This window comes from Camelus dromedarius, chromosome 34 (assembly GCF_036321535.1).
Source record: "Camelus dromedarius isolate mCamDro1 chromosome 34, mCamDro1.pat, whole genome shotgun sequence".
Lineage (NCBI taxonomy): Eukaryota > Metazoa > Chordata > Mammalia > Artiodactyla > Camelidae > Camelus > Camelus dromedarius.
The window spans coordinates 7,934,168-7,956,936 of NC_087469.1; the positions used below are offsets into that span (position 1 = coordinate 7,934,168).

The 22,769-nt window shown below is 51.1% G+C and overlaps 1 long non-coding RNA gene across 1 annotated transcript; it reads right to left on the reverse strand.

The window, feature by feature from the left end:
* Positions 1–16,639: 16,639 nt before the first annotated feature.
* On the reverse strand, positions 16,640–20,677 carry LOC116150204 (uncharacterized). Its single transcript, XR_004133906.2, has 4 exons — positions 20,595–20,677; positions 18,599–19,072; positions 18,036–18,225; positions 16,640–17,193 (listed from the first exon to the last, which is right to left on the reverse strand). It is a non-coding gene; the product is annotated as an uncharacterized LOC116150204 (long non-coding RNA).
* Between the last annotated feature and the right edge of the window lie 2,092 nt (positions 20,678–22,769).

A 22,769-nucleotide genomic window follows, 5' to 3' on the forward strand; every position in this document is an offset into this window, starting at 1 on the left:
CAGCCAAGGCTTTCTGGAGACCAGTTTGTCTATGCATATCAAAATTAAAATTTTAGAGTTGTTTTTTTTTTATTTTTGGATCCAAAAATTCCATATGTAGGACTTTATCCAAAAAAAAATCATCAATGTGCAGTGATAAATGTTTACTTCAGAGCTGTTTATAACAGCAAAAACTGGGAATAATTTATTGTTCAACAATAAGAGAATAGTTAAATAAATGATAGTACAGCCATACAAAATATTATAAAAAATATTTAATAATATAGAAAATTATCTTGTAGTTTTGTGGGAAAAGCAATTTACAAGGCAATGTGTGCAGCATAAATTCATTTTCTTTTTAATTTTTCATGTATATATATATACATGTATGTATAAAATGTAAATACATTGCATATGTATTATTCCAGGTAGTAATATGTGTGTGCACACACATAAGAAAAAAGGCTAGAAGGATATAAGCTAAAATGTGAACAATAGTTGTCTATGCATTCGGATTATAAGAGATATCTCTCCTTTATTTCTTTTTTTAATCAGTATTTTGTTAATGTCCTAATTTTGAGAACCCTGGCTAGGGAGTCAGGAGACCAGGGTTGTGCTGGCAGTGACACAAATACAAACTTATGCCATCTATTGGCCTGACTCTAAAGCAGACTCAGGAGTTGTTAATATCATGCTGTCGATTTCCATTTCCAAATCTACATACAAAGTGGAAGAGAAACCTGGTAATCTCCAAGGCTACTCCAACTTCCATCTTATACTTCTACAACCTGTTCAGCGCTGCATCTGGGAGAGGAAGATGGGTGGGGGCATAGAAGGTACAAATTCAGTAGAACTGTATCATGGGTAACCTGTTTTCCCTCGTCACACCAGCCTCAGAGCTGTAAATATCTTCAATGAAGATGCATTCACTGTGTGCTGGACACTATTCTATTACACATTTAATGCAAAGGGATAGCATTAGAGTGGTAACCTGCATTTCTGCCCCCATTATAACTGCAAGACCTAGAGGACAGTGGTATTTCTGACATCCCCAAGAAATGTGTCACATGCGCTCAAGTACAAAGTAGAGGCCCAGTCGGCCACCACTGGGTTTCCACCCAGCACCATCCCCTCTGCCAGGTGGCACCAAACTTTCTCCTGGCTACCTCCCCACTGGCCAGTCCTCAGGGCCTGCAGTGGTCCCCTCCACCCACTCCAGGCTCTGAAGCCTTGAGGTGCCATATCTGCATGGCAGCTGGCCAGCAAGGGGAGAAAATCTCTGGATTTGTTGACACCAGTTGTTATACAGATAAATAACTAAATCTCATAGGCTGAATACAATAAAAGTTTATCTCTTGCTCACAGCACAACCTGGTGGGGAGGTGGCTTCACACATTCATAAGCCCAGTCTATCTGGTGGGTCCTTCCTCCTCTAGGTCCCCAGAGTCCTCTTTTTTTCAGCAAATGAAGAAGAGAGCGAGGATTGCACAAGGGAGGTTCTAAGGGGCCATGGCTAGAAATGCCCACGTCACTTCTGCTCACATCCCATGGGCCAAAACTCAGTCATATGGCCACATCTAATTGCAAGGGAAGCTGGGAAATGTAGTCCAGCCATGTGCAGCCCAGGGAGGAGCAGCTGTGGACTCTGGTGAGCAGTAGAAGGTTCTTCCCCTCCTCCATCCCCACATTCTAAGTCACTGTCTGGGGTACATCTCAGCAATGCAGACTCACATTCCAATGTCAAGTGGGGTTTCTCAAAAGTGGCTCTTTCTCACCACCCTCTTTATTTTTCCCTGGGACCCAGACACATGTTCTGGTAGGGAGGAGAAACCAAGGATGCAGCATAGCCCTGAGAACACAGTGGGCTCTCCAAACCACCTGTTGAGAAGAATTGAATAAAATGTCCCCCTGAGTGCCTCACAACCCAAATACTTAGAAATTGTAGGTCTCCAAGGACCACAAAATTGCCAGAACAATGACTTTGCTTTAGTCCTTCTTTGAGCCTTTCTTCCTCTCTTGGCTGCAGGACCTTGTGCTCCATTGGTTTTTCTTCTACTCCTCTGACTTCACCTCCTCTGCCTCCTGTCAGGGCTCCTTTACTCACTCCTCAATGACAGTGTTTCCCAAGCAGCAACTTCCACCCTCTCTCCCTTCCTTCTCCTCTTCCCCGTCCTTCCCTGGTGAATTCCTTGCACCCCCACCTCAGATATTGCCTTCCACCAAGCTCTCCTTTCTGGCCTGATCTCTCTCCTAAAATCTGGACCTGCATTTCTAACTGCCTGCCGGTCACACGCACCTCCATGTTCCAACAATCGTGTCCAAAGCTGGGCTCACTGCCACCTTCCGGAAATCTCCTGTCCTCCCTCTCTGGTTAATGAGTCCACCACCAACCCTGGCACGCAGGGTGGGCATCTTAGCCTTGTTTCTTTCAGTCTTTCACCATTTAGTATGATAGTCACTCTGGTGTTTTCACATGCAGATTGTTTATATTGAGGTAGTTTCCTTCTATTCCTAATTGGTTTCTTTTTTCTTGGTGTTTTTTATTCTTAATGTTGAATTTTGTCAAATTTTTCTGCATCAACTGAGATAATCATGTGGGGTTTTCTTCCTTCATTCTGTGAATGTGGTGTATTACATTAATCAGTTTTCATAGGATGAATCACCCTTCAATTTCAGGAATAAATTTCACTTGGTCATGATGCATAATCCTTTTAACACGCAGCTGAATTACATGTGCCAGTATTTTGCTGAGATTTTTGTATCAATGTTCATAAAGGATATTGGCCTGTAGTTTTCTTATAGTGTCTTTTCTGACTTTGGTATCAGGGTAATCCTTGCCTTACAAAATAAGTTAAGTGTTCCCTCCTTTTCAGTTTTTTGGAAAAGTTTGCAGGAAAATTGGCATTAGTTCTTTAAATATTTGGTAGAATTCACCCATGAAGCCATAAGGTCCAGAGCTTTTATTTGTCAGGTAATTTTTATTATTATTATTATTATTATTATTATTATTATTATTATTATTACTACTACTACTACTATTATTATTATTATTATTAGTTCAATCTCCTTATGAGTTATAGGTCTAGTCAGATTTTCTATTTCTTCATGATTTAATCTTGTAGGTTTTGTGCTTCTAAGAATTTTCCACTTCATCTAGATGATATAACTTGTTGGCATACTATCATTCACAGAACTCTCTTATAATCCTTCTTTAATTCTGTAGAATCAGTAGCAATGTCCCCACTGTCATCTCTAATTTTAGTAAGTAGAGTATTCTCTCTTTTTCTCTTAGTTCACCTGGCTAAAGGTTTGTCCCTTTTTTTTTCTTTAAATCTTGTCCAAGAACCAACTTTTGGTTTCATTGATTTTTCTCTATTGTTTTCTATTCTCTATTTTGTTTATCTCTGCTCTAATCTTTATTATTTCCTTATTTCTTCTAGCTTTGGTTTTAGTTTGTTCTTCTTTTTCTAGTTCCTTAAGTTGCATGGTTAGGTTGTTGATTTGAGATTTCTTGTGTTTTAATGTAAGCATTTATAGCTATAAATTTCCGTTGGCAGCCCTTTCACTGTGTCCCATGAGTTTTGGTATGTTGTGTTTTCATTTTCATTGACTTCTAAGAATTTTCTAATTTCTTTTGTTATTTCTCCTTTAATTCATTAGTTATTTAAAAGCTTGTTGTTTAATTGCCACAATTTTGTGAATTTTCAGGTTTTTTTTGTTACTGATTTCTAACTTCATCCTCTTGTAGTGGGAGAAAATATTCTATATGATATCTATCTCTTTAAATCTATCGAGACTTAATTTGAGACCTAACATATGATCTATCATGGAAAATGTTCCATGTGCACTTGAGAAGAATGTGTATGAGGTTGTTATTGGTAATGTCCTGTATCTGTCTGTTAGATCTAGTTGGCTATGTTGTTTAAGTCCTCTATTTCCTTATCTTCTGTCTGGTTGTCCTAACCAATACGGAATATTGACATCTCCAACAATTAATGTAGAACTGTCTGTTTATCCCTTCAATTCTGTCAGTTTTTGCTTCATATATTTTGATGGTCTGTCATCAAATATAGTACAATGGTCCTAGTGAACTCCCTCAGCTTTTGTTCATCTGAGAATGCCTTAATTTCTTCCTTGTTTTTGAAGGATGGTTTTATCAGATATAGGTTGACAAGGTTTTTTTTTTCTTTCAGCACTTTGAATATCTTGGCCTGCTGCCTCCTAGCCTCCAAAGTTCCTTATGAGAAATCTGCTGATAATCTTATAGAGAACCCCTTGTATACAACAATTTGCTTCTCTTTTGCTGCTTCCAAGATTCCCTGCCTTTGGCTTTTGAAAGTTTGGTTTTTAACTATAATATGCCTCAGTGTGGGTCTCTGTGTCAAGGATCACCTAAGATGTAAATCTGAAGTCTTCTCAGGTCTTTTCTGAGCCTTTCCCTGGGCAGGCACTATCACTTTCTAATTTTCCCCATATATAGAGTTGCTTTTGAATGTCCAAGTTTTTATTATCAGGCTCCAAACAGGAGAAAAGATAGGAAAATTAAGGGGGGGGAAGGTGCCAGTCCCTGGAATTCACTTCAACCAGAGGGGGAGGGGCCTTCAACAATAGAAGAGGTGCAACAAAAATGGTCCTGTCTGCACCTCTGTGATCAGAAGCAGAAATCAGAGCACAGATTCCCAATATTTGGAGGAGAGAGTCCTTTTTGCCACCCTTACTCCCGCAAGCTGTGTGCCGGCAGCTCTAGGAACATGTGCACAGCTGCCTGCCACAGAGCTGAGAGAGGTGAGGTGATTGGTCCAAAGGCACACAGCCAGCAAAGGTGATTCTCACTCCTTATCAGGTTCTCCTTCTCCTTGGTACATCGCACTGCCACACTGCCTCTCGACTGTGGCACCCCAAGCTGCCCCCCAGGTATATAAGGGCATTGGGATGGACATCCAACCTCTGTCACTCACTCTCTCACCTCTCACTCTCCTTATCTCACTCACTATGGCCTCCCTCTTCTTAAACAGGATGCCTGGTAGCATAATGGGTAAGAATAGACATACGGGGTTTGAGCCACAGTCATTGGCCGTGTGATCTTGGGCAAGATACTCAACTTCCATGAGTCTCAATTTCCTCAACTCTCAGATGGGGATCAAGTAGTATTTACCTCAGAGGGTTACTGTAAGGACTTAGCACAGTGTCTGGCACATATCAGCTCTGGTTATCTGCTTTTTACTGTTTCTCTAACACATGGTATTTTCATGTCTCTCTTCATTGGTGCTTTTCTCTCTTTTCCTCCCTCTGTTGGTCTGCCCACCTGTCTGCCTATCTCCAAAACAAGATGCAATTCCCTTCAGCATGCTGGGCTCAGCCTGAGAGATGCAGATGGGCCTGAGGCTGAGACTTCTATCTGTATTCTGCCCTGGATCAGACAGGAATTTGTTCCAGAAAAGGAACCACAGTAAAACCACATACATGAATGCCTTCCTCACCTGTGCCAGGCACAGCCTTGGAAGAAAGGCCTAGGGAGGCTGTGGGGGGTAGAGATGCTGAGGCTGGGGGCATGGGGACAGCCCTGAGAAGACCTGAGCTGACATGAGCTGAGGGTCCCAGTCCTGGGTGAGAAGAAACCAGGGGGGGATGAGAGTGGCCTGCACCCAGGCATCAAGAGCACCACCCTCAGGAAACAACAGAAAGTAGAGGTTAGCCCCCTGGCCATTGTCCAAGGGTCAGCTCACCCCCCAGCAGGCACTAACTGAGGGGCCTCTGTGCTCAGCTGATATCAAGGTGGATGGCACAGGCGCTCTGGGTGGGCTTCCTGTAGGTGGAGGGTCGTCAGAATGCTAGAGAGGCATCATGGCCTCAGCACCCTGGGGAGCAGAGAGAACTAGGACTGGTCTCAGAAGACCTAGGTCTGAGTGAATACATGGCCACTTACTAGCCATAGGACCTAGAAATCATACAATCACTGTAAGCCTCAGTTTCCAACTCTGTAAAATGTAGTAACAATATATGCCCCCCGTCCCCAGGGTTGCCGTGGAAATCAAATTTAGAGGTAACAGACAAGAAGGCACTTGGTAATCTACAAGGGACTCTGTGATGTTGGGTGTTATTACTGGGACAGGCTGGGTAGCAGAGCTCCCACAGCTAGCCTTCTGGATGGCCAATCCGCCCTTTACTTCCCTGCCCCACAGTCACAGGGACCCATCGTCAGTGGCGACACCAGAAAGACAGACACACTCCAGCACAATTGGCAACATAGTCCAGATGAGCCCCTCATCAACTTGCAATGTGACCTTGGGCTATTCCACCTCTGGACCTCAGCTCCTTCTTTATACCAAGGGGGTTGGGCCACAATATTAAATTTTCAGGAGATCTGTGAACCCGTTTTGACTTCATGTTGGTAGCATGAAATCAGCCATAGTGGGAGCCTTTACACCACAGAAATTGGCAAACACTACACATCAAGGTACCATTGTTTCAGCTGACATTCCAGAATCTCCTCCTTCCGGTGGCTGGCCAGGAATGGAGCAGCTGGCCCAGACAGCTTGCCCGGCACGCTCAGCATCCGGCTGCTTTCCCAGGGACTCACCCCTTATAAATATGGATGCACACCTGGCCTGGTGGCAGCAGGCTCCCCCCACAAACCCCCCAACCCTCTGCCTGGTGGATCCCTGGGTGCAGACAGGGAGGGGAGGGAGGGAGGCAGCCGTGTGCTTGTCAATTACAGGAACAAGATCTGGGCCCCGCGTGGCCTGAGTATTACATGAGCCCCTTTCTCCGCAGTATTCCTGATCTCCTTGCTCTTCCCCAGCCAACATTAAGGCAGGAGGGGAGCTGGCCATGCCTGCAGCATCCCTCCTGCTTTGTAACTGAAAGGCACCACCAAACAGACTCTTGTCCTCTCCCTGCTGTTCCCCACCCCCAAGACCCCCACACTGTGTAAGAGTCGTACTCTGGAGGCGTCTCCTGCAGGGACTGCCTGGTGCCGCCGGAGCTGGACCACACACCCACCACCACATCCATACACCCATCACCCGGAAGGCAAACCAGCCCCAGGTGAGGAGGCAGAGGGAGGGAGCTGTGGCTGGGGGTGGAGGCTGAGCCTGGTCTCTGCCCCGACTCTGTCCCCTCCCAGGGCTTGGGGGGTGTTGTTCTTGCTGTTCTTTTCTGAATCAAGCACTCGGGCACTTGCTCACTCCCTGTTGTGGACTGAATAGTGTCCCCTAAAAATGCTATGCAGAATTTCTAGCCCCCAGTACCGCAGAAGGTGACAGTATTTGGAGATAAGGTCTTTACAGAGAAAAGTTAAAATGTGGTCATTAGAACGGGCCCTAACCCAACAGGACAGGTGTCCATATAAAAGGTGAAACTGGGACAGACAGACAGACACGCATTAAGAGGAGATGATGTGAAGACACTGGAATAAGACAGCATCTCAGCTAACAGACCTGGAGCAGATCCTTCCCCAACAGCCTTCAGAGGAGGCAACCCTGCCAACACCTTGATCTTGAACTTCCAGCCTCCAGTGAGACGGTGTATTTCTGTTGTTTAAGCCGTCCGGGCTGTGGTGCTTCGTTCCGAAAGCCCTAGGAAACTAAAACACTCCTTTTCTCTCAAAAAGAAGTGAGAGAAAACTGCATCTCAGTTTCACTCTTTCCAAGCATCCTCACTCTCACGTCCAGATCTGATCCTCGCATCAGATGACTACTTAGGCCCAGCGGGTGCTAATCCTGCCCTCTGACAGATGAGGAATCTGAGGCCTGGAGGCAGGGAGCTTACCCAACAGCCCCCACAGAATTAACCACCAAGCCAGCACTGGAACCAAGCCTCCTCGCTAACAACCCAAAGGATTTTCCTACATCAAGCCAAACATCTCCTCCTAAGTTTGTAGAGAATTCTGTGAGGCCATAGGGTTGGGGGGCTGGGGACACCTCCCTTCACCTGATCCTCCACCCTGCATTCTCTGTGGCATCATCCATCCAGCCTTTAATCACCTGGATGCCTGGACCACCCCCCAGACGAAGGAAATCAGAACCTCAGGGGCGGGGCTCAGGCAGTAATAGCTTTTACAGCAAACTAATGTGATTCTTATGCGTGGCTGGGGGAGGGGAGAAGCATGAGCCAGAGGGTTCCAAGGTGGATCCTTGACCAGGCTTCACTGGCTCCTGGAGCCAGCAACCCATGATGTGGCAAGGGCGAAGGGGGCCCAGGTGTCCTCAGAGGGCCCCGGGGGGTGACTAGCTGTCACTCACACCTAAGGAAACGCGAGGTCTAAATTAAGCTGTGAATCAGCACTCATTCATTCTGTACAAAGCCTAGAAACTGTCAGGGTTGGAAGTCCTTCCAATTCTTTTACTTTATTGGGTAGTGGGGGTTCCTTTGAATCTGGGGCTTTAACTCGTGCATCTAAATCAAACATAATTGCTTATTGTGAAAATGAAAGAGCTGCGCTGGAACCCTTACTACGTGCTGGGCGCGTGCCAGGTGCCCCTTACAGTGTTTATTCTTTCAACAACCCTGCGAGGTGGATAATATTTCCCCATTTTACAGAAGGGGCAACTGAGGTTTGGAGATGTTATTCAACCTGCCCAAGGTCACTCAGCAATTAGGTGGTGAGGCTGGATTCCAACCAAGAAGTCTGGCACCAAGGCCTTGACCACCAGCTTCATGGTCTTCCACAAAGTCTTTTAATGTTCATAACTCATTTTTGTAAAAGGCACTAAAATGAGTATCATATTAAAATGTTTAAACAAAATGACTTTCCCCCATTTCCTCAGAATTTCCAGAGATTTTTTTTCCTCCCTAACTTGGGAATTGAGATGCTCAGGCAATAGTAGGCCCCAACGCAGAGAGGCAGCAGAACAGACACCCCCATTCCCAGCACTGGTACCCCGACACCCTTTATTCCCATCCCTACCTGGGCCCTCACGGTCAGGAAGAAGGAAACATGGGCTAGGACTGCCCTCTAGTGGTTGTGAGACTAACTGCAACCAACACATCCAACACATCTGTCCCAGGACAGAACCTGGAGTCCCAGGACAGAACCTGGAGCCCCAGGAAAACTGCACACCCAGTGGTATCACCAGATCCACGAGATCCTACAAGGTATTGGAGCTTGGAGGCCAGGCCTGGATGAGGCGGCCCCAAAAGGCCAAACCACACCAGACTCCCGCTTACCCTTTTCACCTCATCTGCCTCCCATCCTCCCCAGCTGATGGGGGCATTAGAAGTCAGGAGGAGGGCCCCCCTGGAGGGCAGGATTCTGGCCCTGGGGCAATGATGAGAACCCTGAGTGAAGGTCACAGCACTCCCCCAAACACAGCCTGCGCCCTTCCCTCCAGTGCCCTTACCCACTCCCCTCTCCTTAGCTGACAGTTCCCCTACCAGCATCTGAAGATGGGATACTAGGGTACCTCTCAGCAGCTGGGCCCAGAATACCTCTCAGGACATCTATCTTCCCCTCCCCTAGCCATCCCCAAGGAGACTGGGAGTCCCTGAGGACAGGACTGAGCCATGGATGTCCCTGGTAGCCACCTGGGCCACAGCCCGGGCACAGAAGCCTGTTCAGTTGGCTGCACCAAGTCCACTTAGGAGGACTCAGCCACGGGCACCCAAATGGGAGGCTCCTCTCCCAGCCTCTCCATGACCCAGGGCACAGCAAGAGGCTGGGCAGCTGACCCAAAGGAGAGGAGAGGAGGTGCCCGGGAACACAGAACCTGAAGCTGGAAGGAGCAGACACTGCGGACACAGAAGACCCCAGCGGTGGGAAGGGCTGGCTCTCAGGTCTCTGCTCCCACTGAGCTGGTAGAGGGCTGGGCCTCAGGGTGAGGGGAGGCAGCCTCTCACAGTTCCCACCAGCTGAGGGGAGGGTGGGGTGGGGGGTCTGAAAGCCACCCCCAGCTCAGCTTGTCAGGCAGCAGGGACCTCCCCACCTCAGAAGCAGGCAGATTCCCAGGGTGTCGGGCTCCCACCGGCTGGCCTGAGGGCACCTCCCACCCCACCCACAGCCTGAGTGCATTAGCAACTGTCAGGAGCAATTCCAAAGGCCCCATTTCTATTCCCAAGTAGAGGACTTGTTAATATGGAGCCTGCCTCTGGGGAAATGGGAGTGCTGGGGTGAAAGATGACAAATCGGGGCCCAGCGGCCAGGCTGAGGGCATAATATCACATCTCATTCACTGGGGCCGTGTCCCCAGGCTTCCCAGCCACTGGGCCTCAGCCATCTCCGAGGCCAGCCTTGAGGAGCCCGTTTGGGCTCCAGGAAGCCCTGGGATGATGGGAGGGGGCAGAGCAGTCCGTCCTGCCGGCAACCAGGGGTGCCCCCCCAACCCCCGCAGCAAAGGGGAACGGGGGCAGGGCGGGGAGGGGCACAAAGTGGACATGGGTGAGGCCCAAACAGCACATTCCTTGGGACAAAACCCCTGCTCCTGGTTCCTATGAGAGAAACAAAGAACGCCACCAGGTCCAGCTTGGGCCCAGCCTCTGCCTGGGGAGGGATGTCCAGTTAATTGGGCCTAGAGGGGCCAGGATGGTGCCTGCTCAGGCTCTGGCCTGGATGACAGGGTGGGAACTCTCCACACACGCACAGATACACACTGACACAGGCACAGGCCACAACCCAGACCCAAGGCGGGGCGCGTGGCCAGCGTGGCCGGGCCCGGCCATGCAGCGGGCTGGGTGCCCGGGCCCAGGCGGGACGGGGGTGCAGTGTGAGTAATGGCGAGCGCGGGATGCACCCGAATCCTGATAAGGGAGAATAATAACTTGTCAAAGATATATATGATATGTGTTTGCTTTCCCGACGGAATATCTATGGGGCTAATTCATCAAGCCGGCGGGCTGGCTGGAGACCCAGGAAGGGGAGAGAGAGCAGCAGGCCCCTAAAGCGTTCTGTGGGGAGGGAGGGCGGCCTGCCCAGGCTGCACTCCCGCCAGGGCCCTGGGAAGATCTGAGCCGGCCCCGTCCAGGGGTCCCCGGGGCCCTAAGGCTAATTCCCAGGCGCGCTTTGGGGTCTGGAATGCAGAGCAGAGCTCAGGGCACTTGGGATGCCCACTGTCCTCTCCTGGGCTTCTCTCTCTTCGCCTTCTTTCTTTCTCCCTGCTGTGCAGTCTGCAGAAAGCCTCTGGTCTGAGAAGTTGTTAAATAATCAGAAAGCATCTCCCCTTTTGGAGAGGAGAAGATAAACAGAAACAGCTCTTCAGGGAGAACGAGGCTGAAGGCGGTGGTCCTACCTGGTTCCCCATGTTCTCCCCATCTCTCTCCTCCTGCCCCCCATCCCGGCCCCACACTCCCCACCACGCCCCCAACCTTCCAAGGCTCTGGCAGAAGGCGGGAAAGAATTTATAAAGGGGGCCTGTTCCCCTTACCCAGGTCATTTCAAGGATGTCGAAGCCACAAAACCCACTGGAAACACAAGGCGCTCCCCCAGGAGGAGCCACCTCCTCGCCAGAGTGGGTTCTTTGATCTGTGCGTGCCTTCACCATCCCCAGGGGATTAGAGCTTCCTTTCTAATTCTGTCTCTTCCTTCCTCCTCTCTTTGTCATAATAACAAAAAACTGAATTAGCTTGCATCCTTCCAGGCCTCCCCCAGGGCCTCTGAAGCTCTGCCTGGCCCTCAGCACCCCCTCCTGAGCCCTCTCCCAGCCAGCCTGAGTGCAGCCAGAGACCAATCTCCAGAGGGGGACCCCAAAATTCAAGGTCTCGAAGGAAGGGTCCCAGTGTGCCCTCCCCAGGACTGAGCACCTCTAGCCCCTGCCCTCAAGCATCCTCTACCCTGCAGGCCTGCAGACCCTCATAGGGCACCTTCCCTGGCTCCCCCTCAGCCTGTCACATGGCGCCTGACTCACTGTCACCCAGGTCTGCGTCCTGCCACTTCCCACTGAGGTCAACCCCCTCACCAGGCAGCTCTAGGCTGACGTTCACCCTCCACCTGAACTCACCCAACAAAGGCTGGAGCCCCTGCTGTGCCCCAGGGACAGGTCAGGGAGCAAACAGACCAGGAGCCAAGCCGCTGTGGAGCTTGTGCGTGAAAATACTGCAACACTTCACTTGGGTGGTGAACATTTAACAACACCCTGCTCTTCCCTGCCCCCCTCCCCAGGACCCAGCAATCAAAGGGTTAATTTCAGGCACAGCTTATGGGCCTCGACCCAGCCCAGCCCCTGGCCCCACATCCATCCTGGTTAGTAAGGGCTGGTGCCAGACTGTCCTTAAATATTGTCATCCTCACCCTGGACAGGGCATCTGCAGTCCCCTCTGTGAGGATGACATGAGAGCTTCTCTGTGAGAGTTCCCACTGGCCCCCTCCCTCCCTTCCTTCCCTCTCTTCCCCCATTTCATTCCTTTCCTCCTTCCTTCCTTCTTTCTTCCCTCCCTCTATTCCTTCCTTCCTAGCTGTTTGAGGCCTCTCCCTCCCAGCACCTCTCCTGGCCCTCAGCTCTGATACAGATCCGAGAGGCTCACAGCCCCCCTCCCCCTCTCCCAGCCAGGGCCACCCTGACAGCAGCTGGCATCTCCCAGATCCCAAGGGCCGGGAAGTACAGAGGCCAGACTCCAAGAGTGCCAGACACTCCCCCCCTCATTTCCCCCTAAGGGACAGCGATAGCCCGGTCCCCTCTCTGCTCATGTGCCCCCACTCCCCTGACTGCCCTGTCCATAGAGGGTAGGCCCAGGGCTGAAGACTGCTGGCCTGTCCCCCTCCCAGGGTTTGTGGAAAGGGAAAAGAAAGGGGGGCCACATCCCTACCAGTGCAGCCTGAAGCTGGAGAGCAATTAACTTGGCGTTTCCAACAAGGGCAGAGGAAGCGGGAGCCACAGGACTGAGTCAGCACATCAGAGAGGTGGGTGCCAAGCGGCTGGCTCAGCTCATTAGCGAGACAGGGTTGAGCCAACGAGAAACAAGGTCAGGGAGAACGGGGTGGGGGCCCCTAAATGGAGATGAGGGGCAAGTCAGAAAGATGGCTGCAGGCTCTTCCCCCTCCCCTACCCTGCAGCTGCCAAGGCCAGGAGACCAGCCCTCGGATCTCATTCTCCCCCAGGCAGCTCCTGCCCACCGTCCACAGATCAGCAAATACTCTCCATGTACTGTTTGTACTCCACGACCGGGAGTAAGGGAGACAGACACCCCTCCTCTGCCAAGCGCACATATACATCCCAGGCCTCGGGGATGGCATAATCAAGGGCCTGGGGCCGAGGAGCAGCACAGGGCTGGGAAGCACAGCGGAGGGGGCTCTGGTGGCCCGGGAGACTTCATGGAGGAGGTGGACTTTTTAGTAGCTACATTTAAAATAAGGTCTGCACACACTGTCTTTTTCCAAAAAGGAAACAAAGCCACTGAATCCAGCCATCTGCTGAGTACTTTGCCAGGTACCAGGGGCACTACCCACATCACCTACGATCCTCACATCCGCCTGGAAGATTCCTCTCGCCTAGGAGGAAGCAGAGGCCAGAGCTTGCATGACTCGCCCAAGCTCATACAGAAAAGGGCAGAGCGGAGATTTACACTTGGATTCATCAACTCCAGGAGCTGTATTCTTCCTGACCCCGTGTTCCTGTGGGTAGGACTCAGCTAGGCTGAGAACAAAGGAAGGTACTGGAGCAAAGGCCCAAATGTGAATGAATGAATAAAATGAGTTCTAAGAAGCAACTAGGCTGTCAGCCGGGCTGGAAGTGGGGCTGCGCGTGTGTGATGGTTCATTTTGTGTCAACCTGACTGGGCCAAGGGATGCCGGCTGGCAAACCATCGTTTTTGGGTGCGTCTGTGCGGCTGCCTCTGGAAGAGATTAGCATCTGAATCGCTAGACTAAGTGAAGAAGATTACCCCACCAATATGGGTGAGCTTCAACCAGTCTGTTGAGGGCCTGAACAGAACAAATAGGCAGAGGAAGGGCATATTTGCTCTCTGCTTGAGCTGGGACCTCCATCCCTGCTCCTAGTTCTGGGGCCTTCGGACTCAGACCAGGAGTTACACCATCGGCTCCCTAGTTCTCTCCCCTTCTAACCTGAACTCAGTTGCACCACTGGCCCTCCTGGCTCTCCAGGTTGCTTACTGCAGATCACAGGACATCTTGGCCTCTGCAACTACATGAGCCAATACGTGTGATAATCAGCCAGAGCTCCATATCCTATTGGCCTGTTTCTCTGGAGAACCTCGACTGATACAGCATTCCCAGACAGGTTATTGCTCTCAGAATAACTGACATTGCCCTGTGGGTGTGCCATACCGTGGGGGGATCTCCTAAGCCGCCCAGTGAGGTATCCTTGCAGACAGGAGCCAGTAAAATGACCAGAACACCACACTGGACCATATCATGATGCCAACTTTACAGGCCTTTATTAATATTGACCCTTGGGAAAGGGGCTATTTCCAAGAGGCTGTGTGTGGTTCTCTCTGGTCCTGATGCTCCTGCTCTTTTCAGGGCAAGGAAGGTTTAGGGAGAAGGCTCAGGGACCAGAGCCTGATGGTCAAGAACTGGGTAAAATCTGGAGTCAGCAGGCCACAGCCATACTGGCCATGAGATGCAGGGTCCCAGGTGGATGGAGGAGCAGAAGCAGGCAGGAAGGGGATCTGCTGCTCGGTTGAAGTCCTGCCCTGAACCTCCCAACAGCATCCAGCTGGGAAGCGCCCCCGTTCCCGGCCTTGCAGCAGGGCTGGAGCCGCCCTGCTCTACCACTTTCCCTAGTCCCACGACATGACCTGTCCCCACACCCCCATCTCCCCTGATCTAAATGTGGATAGGTTTTCCCTTTTCTTCATATTCTGCCCAGGTGAGGTTAGAACACTCTGAGAAAGACTTTTATTAGAACATATGGGGCAGAGAAACACAAAACCATGCAATGGACAAGTGCTCTGAGCACGTGTTGAATGATAAAAGCACTCCACAGGATGTCACCAGAGTGAACCCCTGGCTGCGTCCCCGGTGCCTGGAATCATGCTCAGTGCACTGCGGGTGCTTAGCACACCTCTGCTGGGGGAGTACGTGGATGGAAGGATGAGTGCGTCAGGTGAACATCCTGCCGGATGCTAAGCACGCCCCTCCTCTTCACTGAAGCTCATCTTTCTCACTCCCAGCTCCACACCTCACTAACCTGATGACCCCCTGCTGCCCTCCGCCTGACTTACAAACCAGCCTCGCTGTGTATCCACCTGCTCTCCCACCAGACTCCTCCATCCACCACCTCTCCCACCAGACTCCTCCATCCACCACTTCCACCCCACTCGGCACACCTCCCACCCCAGTGACCTCACTGACCACGCCGCCATCTGTTGTGGTCTGAGCAGTAACTGGCATTTGCTATGTGCCTGGCACAGCGCTGGGCCCTCTATCTGCTTCCTACGTGCTGTACGTAGGAAGAGCACCCAGCCTGGAGATGAAGAAACTGAGGATGGGAGAGGCCCAAGGTCACACAGCTGGTAAATACAAGAGTCAGGATTCAGACCGTTAATTATTTCCAAAACCCATGCCTTCTGCCACTAAGAGTAGTGATGGTGGACCTCTGACGCCACCTCCTAAGATCTTCACGAATCATCAAACTCAAGAATATCAACAGCACTGCATATGCCCCAAAGGCACTTGTTCAATAAATACTGAGCACCTGCCATGTGTTCCGCAGATGCATGAAGGATAGGCATCAGACCCCCTCCCCTGGAATCGTCGTGGTCCTTGAGCTGGACACCACCTTGCCTGAGGTGAGCGGTCCCTGACTGGGGACCTTCCATCTCCAACGCTGGATTCTGAGCATCAAACAGTCTGGGGAAACTTCCCTCTCATTTGGTTTTCCCGACCCCCACCTCCGGCGACCTGCACTTCCTGGCTTGCTTGCAAAGTTCACCTGCCCACCAGGTCCGGTGCACCAAGAACAATCAAACACAGGTGACCCTGCTTCCCCGGGGGGCTCTCCAATAAGTCATCATCCAGGTATCCCCGAGGGAAAAGACGTTCTGGAGTCCTGACACTACACTCTTACAACAGTAAAAACACTACTCACTTCCGCAGTGAAAGACACCATCTCCACCAAGACAAAACCACACGATTTTCTGAGAAAAGCGCCCAGCAGGTGAGGGTCAGAGATGAGCAAGTCACTCCCCCGGAAGGTGAAAACTGTTCTACATGTAAAGTTCCTGTGTGACTACTGGTCCACCTCTCACTTTGGAGACAAGGACACCTCACTCCCGTCAGAGAAGGCTGGAGACTTGCCCCACCTCCGAAGAGATGGAGCCAGGATGTGGACCCAGTTTCTCTGGCTCCCTTATTACCATGTGCTCAGAGTTACAGGGATCAGGCCGGTGTGGGGGCTGGGGCAGGGCAGGGTGAGGCCAACCTGAAGGCCATCCAAGACATCCTGGTCAGTGTTGTCCTAGCCCCAGGAACTTTCCAGAGAATGTTGCTGCCACCCATGGGGCTTGTCTGCATGTGTGTGGCATGGTGGGGGTCCCCATATGCCCCAGGGGTCAAAGGTTTTCATCTGAAGAAGGGGTCTTTTCTTGGCCAATGCAGAGGCCAGGGGGGTGAGGGCACCCAGATTGTCTCAAGGGGCCCAGAGTCTTGAGTGTCAGGGTCCTAGGAACCAAGTGGTCACCTGCACCCAGGACAGGAAGACGGGCAAGAGCACCTGCTACCTTCCCTCCCCACCCCCCGCCCCTGCCAGGCCAGCTGTCTTCTGCTCCAGCCCAGTAAGGGCAGGCTCTCATTGTAACTTCAGAGGAATCTCCCAAATGTCATGCCATCGCCGCCCTTGTCCTCGCACTCCAGCTGCTAGGTCTGAGCTCTTCTTCAAGCACCTCTCCCTCCTGACAGCCCTGAGCCTCCTCTTCCTCACTTCCTCCTTCCCTGTCACAGCCACTTCCAATCAGACCGCACATTTAAGACCCAATTCAAAATTCGCCTTCTCCACTGCCATCCCTCTCCCAGCTCCACCCTGCCAGAGCCACCCCCATCACCGTGCCCCTTCCGTGCTCACCTCACTCACCGTGTGCTGCAGGGACAACTCTACATGACTCTGTTTCCTAACACAGTGCCCAGCACAAAGAAAGCTCAAAACTAATTTTCATTTGAACAAGTGTAATGTGCTCATCATGTTACAGATGAGGAAAACTGCAGCTGGGAGAGGCTGAGGGGCTTCCTCGAGGTCACAAGCTGACGATCAGTGCTGGCGGCAGCAGAATCCATAAAAGCGTGGTCCCCACCCTGTCCTCTTTCCCTGACCCCATGCCACCTCTTGCCGCCTGTGCAAATCAAGCCAGGGGCCATGAGCTCAGGATGGGTGACTTGTGATTACCATGTCATATCACACAAACAGAAGAGTATAAATATTTACGTGCTGTGAAAAGAGTAACGATCACCCATCTGAGTCTCCACCACCCAGGTTAAGACATAAAATGTTATTAGCGCCTTAAAAACCCCCATTTCCCCAGCCCTGCCCTCCCCATGACCCTCCCCGTTAACCACCATCCTAACTCTTGTATTAATCATCCCAGCTTTGCTTTATGGTTGGGCCACTTTTATGTGTCTCCCTAATAATGTATTGCCCTTTGCTTACACAGCTGGGTTTGTGCTTGCTGCTCACTTTTTCAAAACTAAACAGGATCTGTGATCTCTTCAATGCTTAACACTGTTATGTTCAAGTTCTTCCAATGCAGTGAACTCTGAGCAGATGTCTATTATAAAACCAGGTCACAAAAGCATGTACTGAGTTCTCCTATCAGATAGCACCAGCTCTCTCCTAAAAGCCACTTTATTTTAGGCACTGAATTAATAATGCACAGTAGTGTGGAATTCACATACGTCTTGAAATTTTTTTTTTTAGGAAGGAATTTTGTGTGTATGTGAAAGTCAGCTGCTCAGGCCCTTGTCTAACAGGGCTGTTTTGATCCCAGTTGTCTGACGGCAGGGACCTGCCCTTGAGTTTGGAGGCAGAAAAGAGGCTCCCGGAGGATGTGAGGAGAAGCAGGCTCAGAGGGCCCCCAGGCCCCTCTTCGTTCCCCCCACCCCCCGGCCAGCCCTCACCACGGTGGCTTTGGCCCACAGCTGCCCTAGCCCAGGGACCCGGTGGCAGACAGAAACAGACCTACTTTGGTTTCCATGGCAACGGCAGGCATCGCGAGGCCAATAGAGTGAGCGGCAGCCAACGAGGCAGCTGGTTTGAAGGGTGTTGATCTCTCTGCGGACCAGCAAGGCAGAACCACCAGGGACCAGAGGCAGCAACCAAGCCAGGAGGAGCCACGGGAGCTGGGCACACGGAGTCTGCAGGGACCTGTCTGCAGAGCTTGCACGTTTATGAATGCATATGTGTGGACGCCCACCCGCGACCCTCTCTCACCCACACACTCAGGCAAAGGCACGTGCTGAGAAATGCGCTTCCACGCTCCACTGTGAACGCAGACTCATGCTCACAAACTCAGACATCTGTTCACATCAAATACACCCCTATTTTACATCTTGCCCCATTTTCACACCCAGAAATAGACCCCTCCATACAAATGCACATTCATACACAATATATAAGATGGGCCCCTAGAAAGATCCATGTTCACCCCAATGCACATTCTCTATACACACCCATGTGCACAGATGGCACACACACTCACCTTAGACCCACATTTACAGGGAAAAATGCACACCCACACTCACCGGTGTACCTGCAGGGACACTCCCAGCACATATACATGGACTCAGATCAGAGCCCCCGGATGCGAAGACACAGAAGCTGAGGAGCCCAAACTTCCTGAAACGACTCAAATGAAATGTAGTTCCAATTCAGTGCTGCATCAGCAGCACAAAATCCCATCACAACTCTCCTGGCTTGCTGCCTCATGAATGGTGCCCCCCACAGAGGAAGGCCTTTAATCTTCTCTGTTTATTTACTCAAGAGTAGTTCTTTTTTGTGCCCTCCATAAATACCAAAAGGACAGAAATCCAACAATCCTCGTGTCGTACAGACTTGAAATAAAAAGTTTGATGACAGACTCAGAGATGCGTGTTCCTTTTTAAGACATCTGCACGTGTCCCACTCCATGAAGAGGCTGCCCATCTCTGGGCAAGCTCGGGTAGGTTCACTGCCCAATGGCCTCAAAAAGCAAGGAGAAAGGCCTGCTTTTTTCGCTCCTAGAAGAAACAGACAAATTCACAGAGTGTGGAATATCTTGCTAGGCCAGAGGTTAACTCCCGACCTAGTGGGGAAATCTGACAACCATGACTCCATCCACTGAGGCCCTTGCAAGCCAGAGGTCACAGAGGCACTTGAGGGGAGAGAGGGAACATTGTGTTGAGAATTTCTTGAAGTACACTTGAAGATTTGTGACATTATTTCAATATTGTCCTAATGATCACTTAATTAATGTGGAGAAATGGAAAGATGTACATACATGTGTCTATATTCCTACTGCAATAACAATAATAGCTAACACACACAAAAAGGTCAATATATGTTAAGCTATTGTTACTACTGGAATCTTAGATTGATAACGAACTGAAAATTTGAGGGTTGTTGAGATGATCGTCATTTCACAGGATTTTTAAACACCTTTCAGTTTTAGCAGCAGCAGGATTAGCATTGTGTGGGACTTTACAAAACAATTTCACATACACCGTCTCCCTTGCGTCCCTGAGCGTCTCCTGTGGACCAGGCACCAGGGGGGGCAGGCTGGTGCGGGGTAGTCATAGTAAGACCCAGACCCAGAACTTCAGGAGCCCATGATCCAGCAGGGAAGGGGTGGGGGGGCCACACTGGAACTGTGTACCGCGTAGCCTCATGTCATCACAAAGGCCAATGCAAAGTGCATTAAGCACACGGAAGGGAATCATTTATTGATGGGAAAGAATAAGGAAGAGGTGGAGAAATCAAAAAAAAAGCTGCAGGGAGGTCACATTTGAGCTACGTTGGAACTCACAAGTTTACACAAGCCAGGTTCCTGGCTGGAAAGGGGCACTGAGGTCCGGGGCACAGCTGCAGAACAGTGCGTGCAGCTAGACACAGGGGTCCAGGAAGGAACAGGAAGAAATGACTCCACAAAGGTGGACTGAAGCCAGATTCAGAAAGGCCTTGTCCAGCAAACCAAGGAGTTTGGCTCGGGGAATCACCAGGTGTGTGACCCAATCAGATCTGTGCTCCAGAAAAATACCTCAGGTACCTCGGTGTCTGACACAGGGTAATGGGATATGACTGGGAACCTCGCGGCCAAACATTATGGTTAAAACTGCACCCTCACAAGAACAGAGGCAGAGCTCAGGTCTGGACCCCCGCACCTAGCTCGGCGCCTGACCCAGATAAGGCCTCCATAAATGTTTGCTGAACTGCAAGGCGCCGCGGGTCACGCGAGGAAAATGGAATTAAGAGGCCGATGACCCCGAGGGCTGCTTGAGGCCCATATTGACTGGCTCTGGGACCCTGGACCGGCGATTTAACCTCTGGTTCTCGATTTCCACGCTGATAGAACAAATCCGACAAGGTCCTGACCTCCCTGGCTCAGCTGTTCTGAGGCTCACGTGAGGGAACCAACTGAAGGCGCTGGAAAGGCGCGGAGAGCGGGCCAGGTGGCGGGCCTTGCGGGCTGACGCCGCCCGCCCCGGGACTTGCTTCACTCCGGGACCACATGCGGGGAGGGAAGGCTCAGCCGTCAGCAATTACCTGCGCCCCAAACCCGACACCTGCGCTCCACTTCCGCTCAGGCAGATGGTGCGATCTGGCCGCCCGCGCCAGCCCGTAGGCCACGCCCCAGGGACGCTCGCGAGTGCGCACGCACGCACGCACGCCCTGCAGCAGGCGGACAGACGCGGGGCGGGGGGTGGGGGAAGCAGGGAGGAGGCGGGGTCCTGGTGAGGGCGGGCACCGGAGAGGGCGCGGGCGCTCCAGCCAGATCGCGGGGTGCCCAAGGGGCCCCTTCCCTTCCAGGAACAGCGCCCCTCTCCTAAGATCAAGGCAACAGCAAGGCCAGCTTGTCCTCAATTCTCATACCCTCTCTGAAGGGTGAGCAGGGGAAGGTATCGGCTCTCCGCTTCCCACGTGGAGAAACTGGGGCGCAGAGAAATTAGGGGACTTTCGGCTGGCACAGATTTTAAGAGATGAAGCCAGATGGAAGCCTGAGTCTCCTGAGCTCCCAGTCCACGGTTCTTCCGTTGGCTGGCTCTGCTCTGGTTCCTCGGACCACTCTGGCCAGTGTCTGGTGGGGACAGGAATTCTTCCTTCACCCTTTACCCAAGACTAGCTTTGCCTCCTTCCAGCCCAGCTGCCTTGCCATTCCCATGCCACCCGGCCCGCTCCTGAACCATGGTGCCACCCCACATACTCTAAGGTTAGTGAAGATCTGGGCCAAGCATAAATCAGTAGAATTAAATCATGAAACACATAGAAATATGCCTTGAAAAAAAAGATGATTTGTTCCCAGTAAACTATCCAACTTTTCTTGTCCTCTCTTACTGGAAATGATGGGGAGCCGACCCTACTACTATGGAATTTTAGACTCTGCTGCTTGGAAATGACCTTTAAGGAAATCTGGTCTAAATACCGCACCTGAGCAGGCACAGCAATACATCACCACCAGCTGCTCATCTGGCCATAACCCGCACACCTCTCAAAACCCTGAGCTCATTCTTTCCTCTTTGCCCAACTCTGGTGATTAGAAAGTTCTTGCTTCTCTTTAGCTGAAATCCGTCAGTCTCCTTAAGGACCCAGTTATCCCTCTTAGGGCCACATGGAACAAATCCAATCTTCCTTTCTTTTCACAATCCAGCCTACATTTAGAAGGCAGACTTCTCTCTTCTTGACCCAGGGGTCCCAGTTCCTTCAACCATTCCTCAGAAGTCATGCCTGTGAGCTCCTTTCTCAGCCTCCAGGCACGCTCCTGTCTGGTCCTGTCCTTCAGAGCTCAGCACCAACATGTGTTCTTACCAGGTGTCAAGGACCTTCCCTGCATCATCTCATTTCCCTTGGATGACACCCCCAGGAGGTGGATGCCATCATTATCCCCATTTTGCAGATGAGGATGCTGGAAAGTGAGAGAACTTGCCAAAAGTTACAGAGCAGGTGGCAGAGCAGTCTCTGCTCCTCTCTGCTGCCCTTGCAGCTCCAGCAGAGACAAGAGCACTGGACTTGGGGGCAGAACATCTGGCTTTGCATCCCACTCTCCCACTTATTATTGTGTGTCCCAGGCAAGCCGCTCTCTGGTTCTCCTGTCTGTAAAATGGGAGACATTATAGTGTCCACCTGGCTAGGTTCTTATGGAGATTAGAACAGATTTCGAGATGGGACCCTAGGCCTGATACTCCCCATTAGCTCCCCCGCCCCCTCCAGGAGTCCAATGCAAGGATTCACAGGGACTGTAGCAAGCCAGGGGCTTCATGTCACATCCTAGGCTCTGGAGCCCTCTCCAGGAGGGAGCCAGGTTCAAATCTCCAGGACCCCCACCTGACCTGGAGTCACTCTCTAAAATGATTTGTCAAGTGACAAGCAAAAATATATTACCAATTTAAGAGTGTGATTTGCCTGCAACTTTTTAATCCTCGGGCTGTTGTTGAATAGATTAAAGTGTCTGCTTTGATCCATGCATTTAGATGGAAACATAAATATAGCCATCACTTATTCTCTCAGCCGCCAGGATGGGTGTCACACTGCATCACGCCAGCTTCCGACCCAGCCAGGGTAATGCATGAGAATGACCTTTTTGCCATTCAAATCCCTCTTGACTTTTCTTTCTCCTGCCGGAGCCCGAGCTGCCGCTGCTGCCTAAGGAGACCACAGCTCACGCTAGGAAAGTCACTCGGGGAAAGGGTAGAGCAGCGGCCGACCGGGCGCCCGATGCCGAAA